Source organism: Neophocaena asiaeorientalis, unplaced genomic scaffold (genome assembly GCF_003031525.2).
Source record: "Neophocaena asiaeorientalis asiaeorientalis breed wild unplaced genomic scaffold, Neophocaena_asiaeorientalis_V1.1 scaffold634, whole genome shotgun sequence".
NCBI classification, from domain to species: Eukaryota; Metazoa; Chordata; class Mammalia; order Artiodactyla; family Phocoenidae; genus Neophocaena; species Neophocaena asiaeorientalis.
Window position 1 is genome coordinate 935339 of NW_020173971.1, and position 8816 is coordinate 944154.

The 8816-nt window shown below is 42.1% G+C and overlaps 1 pseudogene; it reads left to right on the forward strand.

The window, feature by feature from the left end:
- The first annotated feature begins 457 nt into the window (after nt 1-457).
- LOC112404969 (enhancer of rudimentary homolog pseudogene) lies at nt 458-1017 on the forward strand (annotated as a pseudogene).
- The last annotated feature ends 7799 nt before the right edge of the window (nt 1018-8816 follow it).

Below are 8816 nucleotides of genomic sequence, written 5' to 3' on the forward strand. Positions count from 1 at the left end.
GTTTTCTAAGGCATAGGTGTGGCCGGTACCTAAGCCCTGGCTCCCCCCAAAAGCGTCTTGCTCTTTAACTAACAGACTCTCATTTATTCAGGATTGCCCTACAAATTGTAGATAAAGGTGCATTATTATGCCATTTCATAGATGTGAACATTGTGACTCCATTTCTGTGACATGTCACTGACACACCTTATTTGTGTCAGAGGTGGGATGTGAAATCGATCTTTACTGATTCAAGCCCACTCACTAGCTCCCAATTCAGAGCCCTTGCAAGGTTTGTCTCATTGCCTAGACCTCAGTCATGTGCCGCATTCAGGCTACAAAGAGGCCAGGACAATTGTCTGGACCTCTCCCCTCACACTGTGAAAGTCTTAAATATACAGAGAGGATTCAGAAGTTAGAAGGTCCAGAGCGGAGTCGGCGGTGGAGTCGGCGGCGGCGGCAGCGAGAGTTTGGCGCGATGTCTCACACCATTTTGCTGGTACAGCCTACCAAGAGGCCAGAAGCAGAACTTATGCTGACTATGAGTCTGTAAATGAATGCATGGAAGGTGTTTGTAAAATGTATGAAGAACACCTGAAGACAGTGAATCCCAGCAGCCCCTCTATCACATAGGATATCAGTCAGTTATTTGATGTCATTGATGACCTGGCCGACCTCAGCTGCCTTGTTTACCGAGCTGATACCCAGACATACCAGCCTTATAACAAAGACTGGATTAAAGAGAAGATCTACGTGCTCCTTCGTCGACAGGCCCAACAGGCCGGGAAATAGTTGAGTTTGGAAGCGTTAGGGGGATGGGGGTGGGCTTGGAACACAGGTGTGTACAGTGTGCTGTAGTAGAAGTTTTGTATTATAGTAATCCTGTTTCCATTTTGGTACACTCTAGCCAGGATTGAATGTATTAGATGAAATAGGATCTTGTTCAATCTGAAACCCCCTTGGCCCCCTTCTCTCCACTCCTTTTTTTTTTTTTTACTTAAACATTTTTATGATGATTTAGGTGGAGGTTGGTTTTTGTCAGTTAATGTTGTCAAATCAGGGTGGGGTGGTGACGCGGTTTAGTTATGTCCTCAAGACAGAGTCTTACTGAGAAACAAATAAATGTCCTTTAGTTAAAAAAAAAAAAAAGTTAAAAGGTCCAAAAAATTAAAATGGCAAACGTCCACTGGGATGCCATGTAGCCCCTACACTATCACTCCCACCCCCAGCTCTCTCACCAGATCCTCTTTACTCCTTTGGAAAAAACAAGCAAGCAAACAAAAAAAAATTTTAAAACCCTCTTTGCATATTAAGTGATGCAGTTCAATATTTGGGAGGAGGTAGAATCCCACACACCAGAGGACTCGAAGTTCCAGCTTTAGTTATGCCAGAAAATCCCGCCATTCTGAGGATAATGGACGTAATCATTGAGGAGGTCATAATTCATCGAGAAGGACAGGGATGGAAGCCCAAGGAAAGACAAGGAAGGCGCAGAGAATGAGGGGCCGAGGCCTTGAGGCTTAGAGTAGACACTCTCTACAGATCAGTTCCTCAAACTTGTAAAGGAAAGACTTCATGCTCTGAAGTCAAACAGAATCAAGTTTCAAATTCTGGTTCTACCACACTCTGAACATGTACAAGTTACAATCTCTCTGAGCCTAAGTTTCTTCATTTGCAAAATAATGAAACAGAAAATTGCTGAACACTTTAAATAAGATAACGCCTGTAAAGTGTCTTGGAGAGCGTCGCTTAATAAATATTCCCCTTCCCTCTTCCCTCTGGGGAATTGAGATAAATAAGATTTCCATTTGTGCAGTAAGCTAGTTTGTATATTTCTTGTGTGTCTTTACATATTTACAACTGGCTTATTAAAGTATCTTTTAAATATTGCTGTGAAAAACATCTATAATTACTTTTTTTTTTTACATCTTTATTGGAGTATAATTGCTTTACAATGGTGTGTTAGTTTCTGCTTTATAACAAAGTGAATCAGTTATACATATACATATGTTCCCATATCTCTTCCCTCTTGTGTCTCCCTCCCACCCTCCCTATCCCACCCCTCTAGGTGGTCACAAAGCACCGAGCTGATCTCCCTGTGCTATGCAGCTGCTTCCCACTAGCTATCTACCTTACGTTTGGTAGTATATATATGTCCATGCCACTCTTTCACTTTGTCACAGCTTACCCTTCTCCCTCCCCATATCCTCAAGTCCATTCTCTAGTAGGTCTGTGTCTTTATTCCTGTCTTACCCCTAGGCTCTTCATGACATTTTTTTCCCCCTTAGATTCCATATATATGTGTTAGCATACGGTATTTGTCTTTCTCTTTCTGACTTACTTCACTCTGTATGACAGACTCTAGGTCTGTCCACCTCATTACAAATGGGTCAATTTCGTTTCTTTTTATGGCTGAGTAATATTCCATTGTATATATGTGCCACATCTTCTTTATCCATTCATCCAATGACGGACACTTAGGTTGTTTCCATCTCCTGGCTATTGTAAATAGAGCTGCAATGAACATTTTGGTACATGACTATTTTTGAATTATGGTTTTCTCAGGGTATATGCCCAGTACTGGGATTGCTGGGTCATATGGTAGTTCTATTTGTAGTTTTTTAAGGAACCTCCATACTGTTCTCCATAGTGGCTGAACCAATTCACATTCCCACCAGCAGTGCAAGAGTGTTCCCTTTTCTCCACCTCCTCTCCAGCATTTATTGTTTCTAGATTTTTTAACGACGGCCATTCTGACTGGTGTGAGATGATATCTCATTGTAATTTTGATTTGCATTTCTCTAATGATTAATGATGTTGAGCATTCTTTCATGTGTTTGTTGGCAATCTGTATATCTTCTTTGGAGAAATGTCTATTTAGGTCTTCTGCCCATTTTTGGATTGGGTTGTTTAATCCATTTTGAGCTTATTTTCGTGTTTGGTGTTAGGGAGTGTATAATTACTTTTAATAAGAATTTTAAATGAAATTATTTATTTAAAAAAGAGCTATTCTTCTAAGTGGAAATTGTAGATTAAAAGTTATAAAAAGAGTAGTCAATAGTTGCTAATTTAGTACATTGTAATATGATTTCTGGGCTTATAGGGAAGAGGGTAGATTAACTGTTGCAAGCAGAGCACTGTTGTGTGCCCGCCACTCTGCTGGATGCTTTGTATTTAAGCTTTATAACAACCCTATAAGAAAGTCGTCTCATAGATGTAGGAATCTGAGGCATTAAGTAATTTAGCCAAAGTCACAAAAGAGAAGTTCGTCTGAATATGACGCGCATCGTCAAGAGTTTAGCTGAGTTACTCCATGGTGTTGCTGCCTCTGCCTCCATTTTCTTCAGCAGGGCCTTAAGGGAACACTAGGCCACTCATGCAGGCCTGTGCCCTAGAGCGCAGCCCGCAGGGTGCCAAGCAAATGTAAGTTCTTGATGTGACTTCCCAACAGCCCTTGTGACCAACTATCTCCCCTGCCTCCCAGCTCCTGCCCCTTTATGTGCCCCTTAGATAACTCCACCCTCACCCCAGTGGAGCTTACCAAAACCCCGCTCTTTTGGTCCGAATTGACCAATCTGGCCCTAGCCCAGCAACTCCAAAGCCCTGTACACACAGATCCTAATAGAGGCAGGTGCTCCAGGTCCTGGCTTTCTCTGTACCTCTGCCTTGACCCCACCATGTAGTCCCTTGAAATGTGGCTGGTACCTCCTTCAACCCGTGAGGACTAAACCTCTATCTCAATTTCTCCTGTGGTCTGTTTTCAACTGAACTCAGCTCACTCTCCAGCACCACACACCCCACTTACCAAATGCTAATTTGACAAAGTACTATCACACATACTCAGGGTACTTCCACCAACCCACTTTTGCTCACTTAGACCATCGACACCAAGCAAAAACAGTAATAGGTGTGTCCAATGGCCAAGCATTCACTAAGAGCTCAGTGACAACTGATAGGTTGTCTTCTCACAGCCCCACAGATTTAGCCAACAAGGAGACAATGAGCCCAGATAAACTCAGATGCTTTATTACTCACAGCACAGCAGTGTAAGTTTCCTATTTGCATGGGTTCCTTACTCCCCAAGTCCCATGGGGACGATGCAGAGGTGGGCACGCGTGAATACCATGCACAGAGAGGGCGTCTGACGCTGAGGATCCCTGAGCTGCCTCATCCCCCCCACCCACTCAAGACAGGATCTTTGTTACCCTGCAATGTAAACAAATCTTCCCTGAGAAGGGAAGAGACAGGTCTTTATCTTTACTGTCTTGGACCCTCTCCATGGAGGGAAACATTCTCTCTCTCTTTACTATCCTGGAATGTAAATAAATCTGAGTAAATTGGCTGTTAATGCCTAGATGTGAAGACTGTGAGAGATTTGTAAAGAATTGTCTCCCATCCCCCCAAAAAAGTAATGGGATGTCAACACACCACTGTTTTTTGTTTGATTTTTTCCTTCATTTATGAAACAAATATCAACTCATTGATTCACTCATTCAAAATTGATTCACATATTGCTAAGTGATTCCTATATGTACAGGTAGGCATGCTTGTTGCTGAGCATAAAACCAAAAGTAAGACAAATACCGTCCTTACCTTCTTGGGGCCAACATTTTGATTTTGGCCCTAGATCTGTTTCCACAGCAATCTTTGTCAGCTGATGCCTACATGGGCTGACCCAGAAAATCCAGTTGTCTCTGAAAGTAGGCATGGGCTGTCCAACAATTCACAAAATCCTTTCATAACTGCTAAATGAACCTACATATAGACTCATCACCAAGGCAAGGAACTGAATGTCAGGGCATACTGAGGTTCTAACACACATTCACTAAGTTTTATGAGTGAGTAGATGGTGTCATTGTTGATGGTGAGGAGATCCAGGTACAAAGGACTGAAAAGACAAGATGAGCAATCATTTTCTCCCTGAAATATAATCTTAGACCTAAAAATTCTTCAATTTCCATAATAATTACTAGTTCGCTTGTTTGTTAGATAATATTCCATTTTTTGTTGTATTGAAATTAATGTGTGCTTATTGTTAAAAAAAAGCACTAAAAACATGCAAAAAGTGTAAAGGAATGAGTAATCATGCAACCTAAATAAAACTATTTCAACTTACTGGAGTAGTATTTTTCTGGTCGACTCAAATTCACATACCCACACATCTGCGAGGATTTTGTTTGTCTTTCTTTTCCTGAATTGGAGTCCTAGAGTTTAGTTTACTCCTTTTTTAAACTTAACACTTACAATAATATTCTTCCAAAACAATTTGAATAGCTTCACATTAGTTCATCATATAGATAAGCATTAATTTATTCAACCAGCGCCCCCACTGTTGTACCTTACTTTGTAGCTTGATGATCAGCAGCTTTTTTTTTTTTTTCTTTTTAATTTGGCTGTGTTGGGTCTGAGTTGCGGCACGTGGGATCTGTCATTGCGGTGCGCGGCCTTCTCTCTAGTTGTGGTGCCCAGGCTCCGGAGCACCCGGGCTCAGTAGTTGCAGCACATGGGCTCTCTAGTTGAGGTGCATGGGCTCAGTAGTTGTGGCACCCGGGCTTAATTGCCCTGCGTCATGTGGGATCTTAGTTCCCCAGCCCGGGATCGAAGCTGCGTCACCTGCATTAGCAGGCGGATTCTTAACCGCTGGACCACCAGGGAAGTCCTGATCAGCAGCTTTTTAAATACATTTTCCCCACATCTCTCTGTTTATTTCATTGGGATTGATTGCCAATAGTAAGATGATTAAATTAAAGGGTGCGCCCATTATTGCTGAACTGCCCTCCGGAAACACCGTGCTATTATACATTCCACACCGGATTGTTTTGTCAAACTCTCAGCTTTTGAGGGGAGGCGGGTGATAGAAGTGTGAGGAGGAGGAAAGGGAAAAGGACGCAGGAAAAGACAGATTCTGAAGCAGACAGCAGTCAGATGTTTGTAAATCTGGAAGCTTGTCCCTCCTCAAGTGCACTAGGTGAAGGCGCTGATCCATTTCCCCAAATATGGTTCCAAGAATAGACTCTGGTTGACCAGCGCTTCTGGATTCTTGCCCTGTGGTCCCCATCAGAGTCCTCAAGGATTCTCACAATAGATAAGGTCATTGACAAGTCTTCAGTCTTAGAACTTCAGAGGGTTCCTCTCCCTTTTCAGAAATTTTCATGGGCAGAGAAGTGTCAGAGCCTCCGTCATGTTGCCCAAGACTAACTCTTTAAATAGTATTCAGATCACAAAATTAAGTTTTCAGAGCGTCTTTGTTTTTCCTTCCCTAAATGTGTAGATTTTAATTTCAAAAATATTCCGTACTCACTTTAAAAAAATTGGAAAATGAAGAAAATAATACTAGAAAATAGATAATCCATAGTCTTCATAAGCACAGTCATTGTTAACATTTCAGTATTTTTTTCTGCCAGGCTGTTATTCATATTTTTTCCTTTTATAAAATTGTAATCTTACTCAGCTTTTCTCCACTAAACATTGCCATGAGCTTTTTTTTTTTTTTAAAGAAGATGTTGGGGGTAGGAGTTTATTCGTTTATTTATTTTTGCTGTGTTGGGTCTTTGTTTCTGTGCGAGGGCTTTCTCTAGTTGTGGCAAGCGGGGGCCACTCTTCATCGCGGTGTGCGGGCCTCTCACTATCGCGGCCTCTCTTGTTGCAGAGCACAGGCTCCAGACGCGCAGGCTCAGTAGTTGTGGCTCACGGGCCCAGTTGCTCTGCGGCATGTGGGATCCTCCCAGACCAGGGCTCGAACCCGTGTCCCCTGCATTAGCAGGCAGATTCTCAACCACTGCGCCACCAGGGAAGCCTGCCATGAGCATTTTGCCATGATATTACATAACCGACATAAACATTCATTTTAATGGATGCAAGATATTCCAGTGAGAACATGAACCATAATTTATGTAGCCATTTCCTGTGGGAAGACATTTAGGATATTTCTGACTATAAATAATCCATGTAGACACTTTTGTGTATAAAGCTAATTTCATAGTTAACTTTGCTCTGAGATATTTTAGATACAAAATAGTAATAATGCCTAATAAAAATGATTACTTATTGAGCACTAACTATCTCCAGAAATTTTACTTGCATTACTCCTATTCTCAATGGCTTTTTCAGGTAAATAATAATATCCCCATCTCAGACATTAATTTATTCTAAGATATAAACCTAAACCTAGATCCTTTTGTTTCAAAACCCCTTTCCTTCCATCCAAACATACTGGTACTTTATTATAGCAAAGAGTGTAAATATTTTTAAGGATCTTGACACACACCATGTCCTACTACTTCTGCCATCTTTTCTCCAACATGGAAATTTTTAATTTTCATGGATCTGTTTATGTTTGTTTGCATGATTGTTGGACCTAGAATGGTTTTAGAAGTTTATACTGTGTTAGTCTTTCCCTCTATTCTAAGCTTGGCAAGTTGGTAAGTATCTTTTCTATTTTTTCTGTAGTTTAAATTTCTTATATTTAATGCCTTATTCCATCAAAAGTTCAGTTTAGGATGTGGTATGAGAAGAATTTTCTCTCAAATTCCTAACCACTTAAACTAATTCCATTTATTGCAAATATTCTCTTTCCTGTTAAAAGAGATTAGATTCTTGTATGTAACAGAATGTGTTTCTTGGAACTTCCCTGGTGACACAGTGGTTAAGAATCTGTCTGCCAGTGCAGGGAACAAGGGTTCAATCTCTGGTCCAGGAAGATCCCACATACCGTGGAGCAACTAAGCCCATGCGCCACAACTACTGAGCCTGCGCTCTAGAGCTCGCAAGCCACAGCTACTGAGCCTGCACACCACAACTACTGAAGCCTGCATACTCTAGGGCCCACATGCCACAACTACTGAGCCCACCTACTGCAACTACTGAAGCCCGTGTGCCTAGAGCCTGTGCTCTGCAACAAGAGAAGCCACCATAATGAGAAGCCCACTCACTGCAACGAAGTGTAGCCTCCACTCGTCACAACTAGAGAAAAGCCCACACGCAGCAACGAAGACCCAAGGCAGCAAAAAAAGAAAGACTGTGTTTCTTTGCTTTCTCCTTTCATTTTGCTGTGTGCCAGACACTGTACTAGGTCTTGGGGATACAGTCGTAGAAGATAGCAGATTCACTAAACGCCAGGTCTTAGTTGTGGCATGCGGGATCTTTAGTTGCAGCATGAGGACTTCTTAGTTGTGGCATGCATGCGGGATCTAGTTCCCCAACCAGGGATCAAACCCGGGTCCCCTGCATTGGGAGTGTGGAGTCTTACCCACGAGGGAAGTCCCGTTCCTGGACTTTTGTATAGTTTGGTCTGATAAGTTTGATTGAAGGATAGAGCCAAATATAATTTGAAAAGTGAAATTACTCTTGGCCATAACCTTGGGGTCTAGCAGTTACCTGCAAAAGCCTTGACTTGCTGAGTTGCCCATTTCATTGGCCACTCATTCATGAGTATTTATTGAGTACCCTTATGTGTCCTGCACTGAGCTAGAGTGTCTTAAAATATAGGTTTTATTATTACTCAGGTATGGTGAGGTCAACAGATCAGGAGATGACTGCCATTGAAAAGATAGTCTGTTACTTCACAGTTCCCAAGAGGAGGGAACCAGCCATGCCACAAAGGGCCACAGAGGAAGCACCAAGGTCATTTAGCAGGCAGAGGGAGAGGGAAGAAAACATGGGCGAGAGGCTTTATTGTGGTTCTTCTGGGAAGGAACAGGTAAGGCATGGTAAGTAGGCTTAGGGTTGGCTAATTTGAATCATTTCAGTGGGCTCTGGGGTGTAGGGCCTATCTCTAGTTGTCTGGTACCTGGCCCTGGGTGATTAGGGCAGAGGGGTATGATCCAAGGTTTAATCAG